Genomic DNA, 14,546 nt, shown 5'->3' with positions numbered 1-14,546 from the left:
TTTAACGACTTCTTTAACAGGTTTGATTGTTCTACCTCTGCAAACCCCCCATCAACCCTTCCCGCAGCAGTTATCACTTCATCACCATCAAAACCCCCAGCAGATCAGCCCTCACCCTCACCATCATCATCATCACCGTCAGCATCAAAACCCACAGTAGATCAGCTCTCGCCCTCACCCTCACCACCCTCATCATCATCATCATCATCATCATCGTCACAGTCAGCCGGAACAAACACCCACTCTCACCGCCCTCTCTCCTTCACGGTAGACCAGGTCAGGAGAGAGCTAAGGAGACTCCACCCCAGGAAGGCAGCAGGCCCGGATAAAGTGTGTCCCAGAATGCTTAAGGCCTGCGCCAACCAACTGGGGGAGCCCCTCCAGCATGTTTTCAACCTGAGCCTGCATCTTGGAAAGGTCCCAGTCACGTGGAAGACATCCTGTGTCATTCCAGTTCCTAAGAAGGCACACCCAAAGGACCTGAATGACTACAGGCCGGTCGCTTTGACATCCCACGTGATGAAGACCATGGAGTGACTGCTGCTGAGCGTCCTCAGACCTCAGGTTAGACATGCTGAGGACTCACTGCAGTTTGCATACAGGGAGAAGGTGGGAGTGGAGGACGCCATCCTGTACCTCCTTCACAGGGCCCACTCTCATTTGGACAGGGGTAACCGCTGTGAGGGTCATGTTTTTTGACTTCTCCAGTGCTTTCAATACCATCCAGCCCCTGCTACTGAGAGACAAGCTCATGGAGATGGAGGTGGACACTCATCTGGTCACCTGGATCACTGATTATCTAACTGGAAGACCACAATACGTTAGATTCAGTAACTGCACCTCGGACACAGTGATCAGCATCACTGGAGCACCACAAGGAACCGTGCTCTCTCTAGTTCTGTTCACTCTGTACACATCAGACTTCAATTACAACTCGGAGTTGTGCCACATGCAGAAGTTTTCGGACAACACTGCTATTGTGGGATGTGTGCGAGAGGGACAGGAAAGAGAGTACAGGGACCTGATACAGGACTTTGTGGAGTGGTGCAAATCAAACCACCTGCAGCTGAACATTACCAAAACAAAGGAGATGGTAGTGGACTTTAGAAGGTCCAGGCCCACTCTGCAGCCAATCTCCATTGAGGGGGTCGATGTGGAGATGGTCTGGTCTTACAAATATCTGGGGACACTTATGGACGATAGATTGGACGGGTCAGCCAATACTGACACCCTCTACAGGAAGGGACAGAGCAGACTGTACTTCCTGAGGAGGTTAGGGTCTTTCAGGATCTGCCATAAACTCCTGCGAATGTTCTACCAGTCTGTGGTAGCCAGTGTCCTCTTCTCTGTGGTGGTCTGCTGGGGGAGCAGCATGAAGAGGAGGGACGCCGGGCGACTGGACAGGCTGGTGAGGAAAGCTGGTTTAGTGTTGGGAACAGAGCTGGAGACACTAACATCAGTGGCAGAGAGAAGGACCCTCAGTAAGCTGCTGGCCATCATGGACAATGTTGAGCACCCTCTGCACAGCGTCATCATCAGGCAGAGGAGCTCATTCAGTGGCAGACTGCTGTCCCAGTCCTGCCACACAGACAGATTTAGGAAGTCTTTTGTCCCTCAGGCCATCAGACTGTTTAACTCTTCCCAACACAGCAAAAAATAATCCTGTGACACATCTGATTAGACTTTTTATTGCAAAAAAACTTACACTGTTTATATTGTGTACTGTTTACATCTGCACTACCTCCTTATTACTGCATTATTACACTATATTTACTCCTCCGTTATATTCTGTGAGACTGGATGCTGACAAAATTTTATTTTTATTTTTAGTTTAGTTAGTGGTTTTTATTGAGTGGTCTATTTTCTTTTATTTATTTAATCTTATTTGTGTGTCTGGTGTAATGTGTGTGTCTTGTCTAATGTGCAAGCCGCTGGATGCCTTGAATTTCCCTCTGGGATCAATAAAGTATCTATCTATCTATCTATCTATCTATCTATCTATCTATCTATCTATCTATCTATCTATCTATCTACACTCAACAAAAATATAAATGCAACACTTTTGGTTTTGCTCCCATTTTGTATGAGATGAACTCAAAGATCTAAAACTTTTTCCACATACACAATATCACCATTTCCCTTAAATATTGTTCACAAACCAGTCTAAATCTGTGATAGTGAGCACTTCTCCTTTGCTGAGATAATCCATCCCACCTCACAGGTGTGCCATACCAAGATGCTGATTAGACACCATGATTAGTGCACAGGTGTGCCTTAAAAGTCCACTCTGAAAGGTGCAGTTTTGTTTTATTGGGGGGGGATACCAGTCAGTATCTGGTGTGACCACCATTTGCCTCATGCAGTGCAACACATATCCTTCGCATAGAGTTTATCAGGTTATCAGTTGTGGCCTGTGGAATGTTGGTCCACTCCTCTTCAATGGCTGTGCGAAGTTGCTGGATATTGGCAGGAACTGGTACATGCTGTCATATACGCCGGTCCAGAGCAACCCAAACATGCTCAATGGGTGACATGTCCGGTGAGTATGCCGGCCATGCAAGAACTGGGACATTTTCAGCTTCCAAGAATTGTGTACAGATCCTTGCAACATGGGGCCGTGCATTATCCTGCTGCAACATGAGGTGATGTTCTTGGATGTATGGCACAACAATGGGCCTCAGGATCTCGTCACGGTATCTCTGTGCATTCAAAATGCCATCAATAAAATGCACCTGTGTTCTTTGTCCATAACAGACGCCTGCCCATACCATAACCCCACCGCCACCATGGGCCACACGATCCACAACATTGACATCAGAAAACCACTCACCCACACGACGCCACACACACTGTCTGCCATCTGCCCTGGACAGTGTGAACCGGGATTCATCCGTGAAGAGAACACCTCTCCATCGTGCCAAATGCCAGCGAATGTGAGCATTTGCCCACTCAAGTCAGTTACGAAGACGAACTGGAGTTAGGTCGAGACCCCAATGAGGACGACGAGCATGTAGATGAGCTTCCCTGAGACGGTTTCTGACAGTTTGTGCAGAAATTCTTTGGTTATGCAAACCGATTGTTTCAGCAGCTGTCCGAGTGGCTGGTCTCAGATGATCTTGGAGGTGAACATGCTGGATGTGGAGGTCCTGGGCTGGTGTGGTTACACGTGGTCTGCGGTTGTGAGGCTGGTTGGATGTACTGCCAAATTCTCTGAAACGCCTTTGGAGACGGCTTATGGTAGAGACATGAACATTCAATACACGAGCAACAGCTCTGGTTGACATTCCTGCTGTCAGCATGCCAATTGCATGCTCCCTCAAATCTTGTGACATCTGTGGCATTGTGCTGTGTGATAAAACTGCACCTTTCAGAGTGGCCTTTTATTGTGGGCAGTCTAAGGCACACCTGTGCACTAATCATGGTGTCTAATCAACATCTTGATATGGCACACCTGTGAGGTGGGATGGATTATCTCAGCAAAGGAGAAGTGCTCACTATCACAGATTTAGACTGGTTTGTGAACAATATTTGAGGGAAATGGTGATATTGTGTATGTGGAAAAAGTTTTAGATCTTTGAGTTCATCTCATACAAAATGGGAGCAAAACCAAAAGTGCTGCGTTTATATTTTTGTTGAGTGTATCTATCTATCTATCTATCATATGTAAAGATGTCTGAAATTTGGTTTGCGTTTATGAAGTTCCACACAGGTTGAAGATAGCAGACACGGAATATTTGTTTTAGCAAGTGTTCAGGGGTCTCATGCATGCAGTCTCTTATAAATGTTATGAAAGGCATCAAAATTTACATTTTGGTAGTATGATGTTCATTTGCAATTGTCATCATGTGGTTTCTCTCTGTTGTTTCTGTCGGGCCGCACAGCTGCCCAGCAACCATGGCGGCTGGACCCGCAATGCAGACTCCCAGATCAGGCTCAGTGGCGACAGCAAGGGGGGGGAGCTTAAGCCCCCCCACCCCAATAATGAGCCAAGCCTCCCCTCAGCCCCCCCCCCCCCCCCATAATTCTGCCAGTAATGTGAATTGGCAATAAATCTTTGATATAGACGATTTGTGTAAGGTTGATTCCATGCATTGTCTTGAGCACCATTTCAATGAATTCAGTTTGTATACTTATGTGCAAGTTTACTGAACTTGCAATCATTCTAAGTGATGTGTGTGTGCATTGATACCACATTTTAGAGGAGCATGAGTGACTAAAACATATACCTTGGTATTAATAAAGCAATTTACTATATATTGTTCATTTCGACGACATTTTGTGGAGTCCCTCCAACTTTTACCCAAGCCCCCCCCCCTCAGCCCCCCCCCAAACAAAAATTTCCTGGCGCCGCCACTGATCAGGCTTTGGTGTAAAAGAAGTTGTCTTTATTACAGGCTTTGGTTCGGTGCACAGGTTATCATTCAGCGGAGCAGAGGTACAAATAGGGCTAGGCACATACACGCAGTCATGGTCAGGCAGGATTCAGTGGCATGACCAAACGCAGACATCAGAGATGAAGCAAAAGGTGCGATCAACAACACAAAGTAGGATCAAAAAACACAGTAAGGTAAATCAGGACTCTAAAGAAAGCTGGTAAGTGCACGGAGACAACACCTGCCGCTGGTGAGGTGACTGAGAGGAGATTAAATAAGCAGGTGTTAACAAGGTGCACGTAAGGGGCAGAATCTAGAAAGGGCCGTGGCTAGTGAACAAAGATTAGACACTGTGCAAGATGGGAAGGAAGACAGGGCACAAAGAGAAGTGATGTAAGCTACTGAGATGCGTGAGCAGGTGCCAAGAGTGAGAGTGAAAGAAAACAGAGCGAACAGAATCAAAGTGTGAGACAAGGACAATAGCAGGTGCAGGACTGTTTAGTGGGAACAAACTCGGAGGGGCGTGAGGATAGAATAACATATAACAAAGAACTAGGCATGAACCGGAGGACTGATCAGGGACCATATGGGACATAAATACTAAAACAAAACTAAACTGGTGTCAATGGCAAACTAGACAAGTGATAACCAAATGAAAACTACATGAGGAAATAGAGAAAAATACAACAATTAAATAAAACAAAAACTGACTAAAACAAAAACCATAAGAAAAGCAGTGACAAACAGAAAACAACTCTAGACATTACAGCACAACAAATACGAGGAACTAAAAAACACATGATGAATTAATGAACAGTAAATGAAAACACAACTGACTGCAGAAAAATAGAACAAACGTAAATAGTAACAAAGTGACAAGTAAAACATAACAGAATAAATCATGATGAAAATAAATACTAATAAATCAAAGCTGAAAAGAACAACAGAAAGAGGGGGGGAAAGGACTCCACACCCTTTTCAGGCCAAAATCATGACAATTTCGATTGCAGCTCTGGTGCGCAAGGGACTATGGGATATCTCAATAGGGCGAATACAAGCAAACCATGACCATGAAAATAAAACAGGAAGAACAACCTACAAATATTAAAACATAACCAAGATCAATTAAACCCAGGGATGAGACATAAATAAAAGCAGACTACAATGACTACAGGAACTAAACTGCAGACAGCAAAATGAGAAAAAACAGATGAGGATAAAGACAGTCAAACAGACATGAAGGCTCACAGAAACTGACGCACAGACAACACTCCGAACCGTCACCAGGGGGAGTCAGAGGACGTGGACCAATACAAAGAAAACCTCAGACACAAAACCAAAGACAGACACAAGGGGGAGGCAGAGGATAACACAGGTAGTCTTCACAAAAACAGATGACTGAACCCCAACCCATAAACGAAAGGCACAGACCACGATGCAGACACACACACACACACACACACACACACACACACACACACACACACACACACACACACACACACACACACACACACACACACACACACACAAAACAAAACCAAAAACACAAAGTGACTAAACACACACAACTTCCATGGGTAAGTAGAAATAAAACATAACTGAGATCATAAAACCTCACAGAGGAAATAACAGAACCAAAATATAAATCCAAGTACACAAAATAAAAACAACCATGGAACTCAAAAGTGTAAAATGTGCAACATAAGGGAAAACTCACAAGAACAACTAACACATGAAAAGAGGCAATCAACAATCAAAGTACAAAACCCAAAAACTAAGTCAAGAACTCAAACAGCAAAGCAACGTGGAGCTCAGCATAAAATAAAGTGCTACAGTGGAAAAAACTAACATAAAAATGAACACATAAAAGGGGACAGTCAAACGACAAAAAGAACTGAACACTAACCAAAAACTAAATCAAGGAACACAAGCACAAAATCAATGTCAAACTCAAAATAGAACAGAGAGCAAACCAGGAGGCCACAGGGGAAACACAACGCGAAGAACTGGGAACAAGGGAGACAAAACACAGACAGTGGAGAGACAGATCCGAGACAAAGACAGAGGATGAACCACAAGGAGGACACACTCGGATGACAGACAATGACAGGGGACAGAACACTGACCACAAGACACAGACATGAACGCATGCAGGCCCGGGAGCATTCACACACACACACACACACACACACACACACACACACACACACACACACACACACACACACACACACACACACACACACACACACACACACACACACCACTATGTCCCCAGCCACAGTTATGGACTGGGTGGACTGTTACAATACCGATAAAGTGTCTTGTTCAAGGACACAAGACAGGTTATGTGACTGGGAATCAAACACAAATATACAAACTATTCTGATCCTACCTGCTCTTATTAAAATCAGAATCAGGTTTATTGCCAAGTACGTGTTTACACTCAAGGAATTTGCTTTGTTGAGCTGGTGCAAAAATAAGTACAATAATACAAGAAGGTAATGATCATAAGCTAATGAACTACATGTAAAGATGACTGAATTGAGTGATGAGTATTATGCACAGAAAAGTAAAAAAATACTTTAGTAGTTGACACAAGAAGAGCAGGGAAGATAGAATTCCACTTATCAGGATGCACACTCTGTCTAAATCATGAAAAGTGTGCAAAATATACATGTGGAAAAAACATACAGGGATGTTAAATAGGCCATTTTACAGAAAATACACAGACTATTTATATAAGTACAAAAATAAATAAAAATACAAAAATGTGCATAAATATGTCAATAATCATGCAGAACATACCACATGTGAAGGTAGACTCCAGAGGCATGTGTGTGTTCGGGGGGGATCAAGACTTATTGATAAGCCTGATTGCAGAGGGGAAGAAGCTGTTTTTGGTCCTAATGGACCACATTCGCTTGGCATAGAGTAATTCCTCAAAATGTGTGTGACCACGGTGGGAGGAGTCAACCACAATCCTCCTAGCACACTTCAGGATCCTCGCAGTGTATAGGTCCTGGAGGGATGGTAGATTCAGCTGATCACCATCTCACTGGAGCAAATGATATGCTGTGGTCTGCTCTTGTGCCAAGCAGTAGGAGCATACCAGATGGTGATGGAGGAGCAGAGGATGGACTTATTGATGACTGTGTAGAAGTGAACCATCACTTGAAAGGTCATTTCAAGGTCACACTGGAATTTGATACTATCTCTATCTTTGGTGTCAATCGGTCATTCCTTTTAGATTTCAGAAGCAATCAAAGAGAAGCACTCCATTATTGGACTGTAAATCCCAGGTCACGGGCTGTTTCAGGTCATTGACCTTTGAAGGCCGTTTCCATGGCAAAAGCCCAGGGCCTGATTTTTATGAATGTCGAATTTGAACCCCTCAGGGGATTACCTTTCCAACGGTATCACATTTGTCCTAAAATATACTTTGGCACACAAACTCCAAAAATAAGGCTCTTTTGGGGGGTTGGCTTTTAGACCACTACTGTGGACTCCAGTTAGAGAGTGACACGGAAGCAGGGGACAGTACATAGCCACATAACCGTAGCCAGATTTACTTTTTGGTGCCTCAAAGATAGATGCTGCAAAGTTTGTCCTCATTATGTGAGCTGTTAATTTGATGACTTATAAGATGCAGCATTTATGGTTTTTGAGTTACTGTCTATACAAGCTAGCTGGGATGGACGAGCACATCCAGTCATCCACATTTTTGCTGTGCAAGCATTAAGCTTTTACCATTGCAGGGGAAATACAATACAAACTATACAGCAGAAAAATTGATTGAAAAATTTTTGAGAGAATTAGTGGACTGCGATTTTTAAACCTTTTTGGGGGCCAGATTCAAGGTGAATGAAAATCTTTGTATACTAAGCAGTTCTTCAGCAATAAATTGAGAAGTGAAAAAGTTATTGAACAGTTTTACTGCAGTAAATTGAACAGTTTAAAAAAGGCATTTTTGTCCTTCTTAGGGCCCATAGGGATCCAATCAGGAAGTTCAGCTTGCCATGAACAGACACTCCCCTGAAGATTGTCTGTACCAAGATTCATAATAATAATAATAATAATAATAATAATAATAATAATAATAATAATAATAATAATCCCACCCCCCCACATAACCAAGAAAATCACTGGCCTACACCCCTGACACAAATCTTGATGGCATTACTCCTTTGAACCTTGTTGTAAAACACTAAAAATGATCTAAAAGATGTGTAGAACATAAGGCTGGGGATAACACAAAAACTTTTTATTGCAACTGCAAATTACTCATGGCAAACTCAACACACCGTTTTGAAACCTCTGAAACACTTGTTTTTAAAACTTTGTTCTGAAGTCCACAAGAGAAGGAACCCGCTATGCTGCCATCTACTGAACACTGGCACCTGCTGGACAGTTCAGGAATGTGCATCCATACAAAATTATGAATGACACGGCCAATAATGCATGACGTAATATGTAAAGATGATGACATATTAAACTCAAAATTTGAAGTTGCTAGGATAATATTGACAGTTTTCCTTCTTATTTTCATCTCTCTCTCTCTCTCTCTCTCTCTCTCTCTCTCTCTCTCTCTCTTGTCTGTGGCTCCTCCCACTGGTCGTCACTCTCGTCGTCAGCCATGTTTGTTAGTGTGACACACTGATCTGTCAGCAACAGGTCTTTAACTTTCAGTGCTTCTAATTTAACATTGTTTATCGGACGTTTACAGCTTTTCGTGGTCACCACATCTTCACAGCGTGTCTGTGGAAGATTTCTACGACAGGCAGGTAATAACTTCAAGCTCCGAGAAAGCTCGGAAGTTCGTGCTTTTTCTTGCCCGTGGCGAGGAGAGAGGTACGCAAATTAAACTGCTTAGCGTTCAAATAAACCTTAACTTTAAATTTGTTAAGTTTTATGTACTGTATTAGAGGATTTTTAAGCAAAAAAAAAAGTTTATTTTTTTTATGCTTCCCAACTGTTGAAAGCAGCCTATGAATTTTAAAATCACTTTTTTTCTTCTTATTTTATTTTTAGTTAGCCAGCTTGTGATTTGGAAAATTCGCCGTTTGCTGTTTTCTGCATACAGAGTTTGGTGCTTTTCTTTTTCCAGTAAGATGGCAGATTTTCTGGGAGGTCTCCTAAATTCCTCTTGGTCCAAACTCGTTGAGCAGGTTGCCGGTAGCTCAGACTGACTGTGACTAGCGATCAGGGAATGTTACTCTCTCACTTCAGTTTACAGCCACACAACAGTGACATTTAGGTTGGTTATAAGATGTTGGAAGTCCGTGGCAGTTCTTGGGAACAAAGGAAACTAATGTTTCTTTGGTAACTTGTATTCATTGTAGTTACTGTGAAAGTACTCACCTTTGAATTATCATTTTATTTTATTTTATGAAGTGGCTGTTAATGCCACTTCATGCTGCATCCAACAAGAAACCGCTGTGATTACCACAAGATAAAGAGGGACATCAAGGTGTTGAATCTCTACTTGAAAATTGACAAATTTCAAGTTCTAATCTTAAGCTTCATTCACACTGGGCCAATGTAGAGTTGTGTAATGCGGCGTACCGACTGCGCTGAGCTTATGCAGCCCTATGCCGAGTTTATGCAGTCCTACGTGGCAGTATGCTGAGGGACGCAAAGGGGGCCGCGAAATGGATGTAAAAATTAAACCTGTTTAATTTTTTCAGAGACTTTCGCCGTAGAGCACTTGGCGGATTGCTCTACGCAAGTCTACACAACACTCTGCCACTGTATGTAAGTCTATGCAACACTGTGCTACTGTACACCATGCCTCCGTACTTGTACACAACCCTATGCCAGTCCGGCGAAAAATTCTTTTATGTTTTTCTCAGTACATACCTGCATTGCTAGATTTTATTCATCCCACTGAACTTTGCTGGCAGTGAAGCTTCAAAACAACGGAAGAAGGCAGGCCAAGCGTCCATTGTCCACTATAACTTCTCATGGACCAATCGCCAGCGAGAGGACATGGCCACATCCACATTATTGGCAGCGAGAGGACATATCCACATCCACTATGCTCCTCACAGACGGATCACGTGCGCGATTGCTGGCTGCAGCTCCGCCTTCTCCTGCTCAAGTTCTCTCACGATTGTGGCATGTTAAATAAACTCCAAGAACTCCTAGAAACTACTAGAAATAATGTATTCTGACTTTTTCCAATGTATCAAATCCATCTGCATGTCCATGCTTCTCCCCCTGCGCGTAATTTACGTAGCCATTCCTGCAGCGTAATACAACTCTACGCAGGCCTGGTGTGAAAGGGGTTTTAGGGTTAAGTATGGGTTAGGGTTGTCCATGAACCATAATGTTGAGTAGTTTAATAATGGATGTTGTACTAACAGTAATTCGCAGTGTGCTTATTCATATAAACAGCAACAGCATTTATTTTGTGACATGAAACCAGAGTATTAAAATTTACTTGCCTGTAACCCACAATTTTTTGTATGTCGTTATGAAATTTTTACAGAGGATTTATATCCTGATAGGCAAGAACTGATTCAGTTTTCAAGGTCATAAGGCAAAGTTAAAGTCAGGAAAAATCTTGGGATATTGGAAAAATCTTATCTTTTAACATTGAACAAATTTTCAAAAATTCATAACTGTTAAAAAAAGATCTAAATTTTTGAGAGCATCGTGTTGGATAGTATCCTTTACTGACAGACAAAGTTTTATCTGGATCTGATCCAAATTGTACATTTTGTGGCCATTTAAATTTAACATTAAAAGCCCTATCTCTATCTATCTATCTATCTATCTCTATCTATCTATCTATATATATCTATCTATATATATATATATATATATATATATATATATATATATATATATATATATATATGACATTATATCTTAATCAAACTTGACCCAATCACTCTCATATTTGAAAGTGAGGTATAGACTGGCCCTCACTATCACCTGACAAAGTTTGATCCAGATCTGATCTGGATTGTGGATGTTGTGGACATTTGAATTTAATATTGAAATGCCCATTTGGTGTACATTTTGCATTATATCTCAAACAAGTGCCTCAATCACTCTCATTTGTGATAGTAAAATGCAAACTGGCAGTCTCTGGCACTAGACGGTTTGATCCGTATCTGATCCGTATTGCGGATTTAGCGGGTATTTGATTTTAACATTGAAACACCCTTTTAATCTCTATTTTGTATTATATTTTAGCTTATGAGAAGCCACTTCTAACTAAAGCTAAGATAAACTTCTAAATTTTTTCCTAGGTAAAAATTTATGGAATTGTAAACTAGTGTTGGCAGACTACGAGTGCAGTGCTCTGGTTTAAAATTTTAATTGAGGTAGCAACAAAATGAGGTTTTAAAATAGTTACACTTACATTGTACATTGCTAAACTGTACTAGATGTAACTAATATGATATAAATTGGAGTATTCTTTGTCATACTCTCTTTGGAAAAAATACATCTGTCTGGCTCCCCCCAGATATTATTCTTTCGCTAATGTAGCATCACTTCCAAAGTAGCTTGCTAGCACTGTTTTGAGTGTGTAGTCAATATTTTGCCACTCCTGAGTTGGCTGTCCTGTTCCTTCTCATTCACCACTTTCTAAACAGTTTTTGAAGAAAGGATTTCTTGCAGGTGAAGCATTTGTCAAAGTAGAGTACAGCACTCAGATGCTTGAATGCTGGCGATGTTTTAAATTTCTATCATGCTTTGTATTTATTTATTGTTCTTGGCTGCAATGTCACATACTCGTTGCCCTTCGTATGGGTGAATGTGGTTGCAATTACTGCGTTTGCAAGGCAAATACCCCCTGAAAGGAGCAGAGTGATAGACCGAAGCAGGCATAACACTGCTGATATTATTATATTACTATGGTTTCATCAGCATCATTGCTAAGAGAGTTTAAGCCAAATTCTAGTGATCAGCATCACATGCTTCTTGTGGTCATCATCATCATCATCATCATCAGGGTATATATTTATATGTGCATGTATTGGCGCTGATGGGATTGGATCAGCTGAAATTTCCTCTGCGGCAGCTTCGTTAGTCTGCAGTACAGAACTGATTCAGTATGTAGCTTCCAGTCGAAATCAGTTAGCCCGGACTGATGGTTTAAGGGTTTTATTGATTTTTTGCCGTTCTCAAACCAACGTAAGAGCTATGAAAAAGGGGCAAAGAAATAAAACAATACATTAGAACACAGACTACTTATGGGTTTTAACTTAATATTCTACTCTTTACTAAAGACATAACATGCTTATTTACAACATATTCCTCGATAAATTTACCGTACCTTGTAGCCACTTTCGACTGAAACTAAACTTTCTCTCCCCGTTTGAGCTCCATCACGTTTCTCCTTGCGTTTGCTCACCCTCCTCGTTTTTTACCTTGTGTCAAGTTACCTTCCGACACTATCCTTTTCGATACACTTCCGGGTTGAAAGGAAGTACAAAAATCAAAGCACAATAAAACATCTAATGGAAATAAACTTTACCCTTGGGTCATCACACTCCCACCAAATAATTTGGTGTTTTAACACACTTTAACTTAACACACAAATTATTTCCTTACATGAAATGACCATTTTACAGAAAATTATGAACTTAGAAACCTTCCTGCATTTTATATTGAACTTTATCTCTAACAAGCTTCTAATAGCAGAATCAACTTGTGAACTGGGCGTTCTACCACAGATACCTTACTCACGCGTTCACCTCTTTTGCTCAGATTTTTATCTCCAAGCAATACCTTCACCCGTCTTACGAGCCCATCTTTGTCTGTTACAGTTTCTGAGACTCTTCCGAGCCTCCACATAGATCGTGGTTGTGTTTCGTCCATGTCCATTATTATATCACCTACTTGAATGTTTCTCTTAGGCTTGTGCCATCGTTGTCTGACCATGATGTTGTGGAGGTACTCCTTCCTCCAACGGCTCCAGAACTGCTCTGCCAGATACTGCACTTGGCGCCATCTCTTTTGTCCATACAGGTCCTCCCGAACAAACCTTCCTGGGGGGGGTAAAGCGGTGGTAGCCTTCATGGTGATGAGGTGATTAGGAGTCAGTGGTTCCAAACTGTTCGGATCGTTGAGGTTGTCTGTTGTGAGTGGGCGGCTGTTTACGATCGCTGCTGCCTCGTACAAAAAGGTCCTTAAGGAAGTGTCATTGAGTCGACTAGGCGAGAGGCTGAGTGTATAGTTCAGAATATTTCTCACAGTCCTTATCTGTCGCTCCCACACTCCACCAGCATGGCTTGCATGAGGTGCATTGAAGACAAAATCGCATTGCTTTTCTGTGAGGAAAGTTACTAGTCTCTCAGCATCAACTTCCTGTAGAGCTGCATTCAATTCATTTTTGGCGCCTACAAAATTGGTACCGTGGTCACATTTAATCTGCTTGACCGAGCCCCGTAATGCGATAAAGCATCGCAGTCCATTGATAAATGCATCAGTTGTAAGATCATCCAACATCTCAACATGAATGGCACGAGAATAGAAACATGTGAAGAGGAGACCATATCTTTTGTGTTCTTTCCGTCCTTGTTTTATCAGAAATGGACCAAAAACATCCATGCCGCAGTAGGTAAAGGGTGGAGAGGGTTCCATTCTTTCCACTGTGAGATTACTCATTTTCTGACATTCCACAGGTCTCCTAAGTCTACGACAAAACACACACTGGCGAACATAGGATGCAACTGCTTGACCCAGTCTGGGAATCCAGTAGCCATTGGATCGTATTTCATTCATTGTCATACCTTTGCCTTGATGATTAACCCTTTCATGGCAATGTGCAATTATCAGTTTTGCGACATGATGTTCTCGAGGAATGACAGTTGGGTGTTTGAAAAAGCTTGAAAGGGATGAGTGGTGCAGTCGTTCTCCCACCTTGAGCACAGCATCTCTGTCCAAAAACATGTCAAGAGGGTGCAGTTTGTTGTTACTCGGTAATGGTCTACCTTTGCTTAGTAACTTTATTTCTTCCCGATATGCTTGTCTTTGGAGAGCTTTGATGATTACAAGCTCTGCCTTTTGTCGTTCACTTACAGTAGAGTGTGCCTTTGATTTATCCTTCAGCAGACGGCGTCTGAGACGTGCTACAGCACTGATGGCATGAGACCAGGATGAAAACTTTACCAGTCGATCAGCAAGACTCACATGTTCGGTTGTTTGTGTGTG

At 42.0% G+C, this 14,546-nt stretch overlaps 1 protein-coding gene across 4 annotated transcripts in view; it reads left to right on the top strand.

Moving 5' to 3' along the window:
- Positions 1-9,016: 9,016 nt before the first annotated feature.
- The window catches only part of itsn2b (intersectin 2b), a 110,593-nt gene continuing 105,063 nt past the window's right edge, over positions 9,017-14,546 (top strand). For 2 of the 4 annotated variants that reach the window (XM_034187830.1, XM_034187816.1), the window contains exon 1: positions 9,017-9,160. The gene's annotated coding sequence lies outside the window, so the exon portion shown is untranslated. Of the gene's footprint in view, positions 9,228-14,546 lie in introns of all 4 variants that reach the window. The other 2 variants (XM_034187822.1, XM_034187808.1) reach the window with 1 other exon arrangement.

This window comes from Thalassophryne amazonica, chromosome 2 (assembly GCF_902500255.1).
Source record: "Thalassophryne amazonica chromosome 2, fThaAma1.1, whole genome shotgun sequence".
Lineage (NCBI taxonomy): Eukaryota > Metazoa > Chordata > Actinopteri > Batrachoidiformes > Batrachoididae > Thalassophryne > Thalassophryne amazonica.
This window is presented reverse-complemented; position numbering and strand designations above follow the sequence as displayed.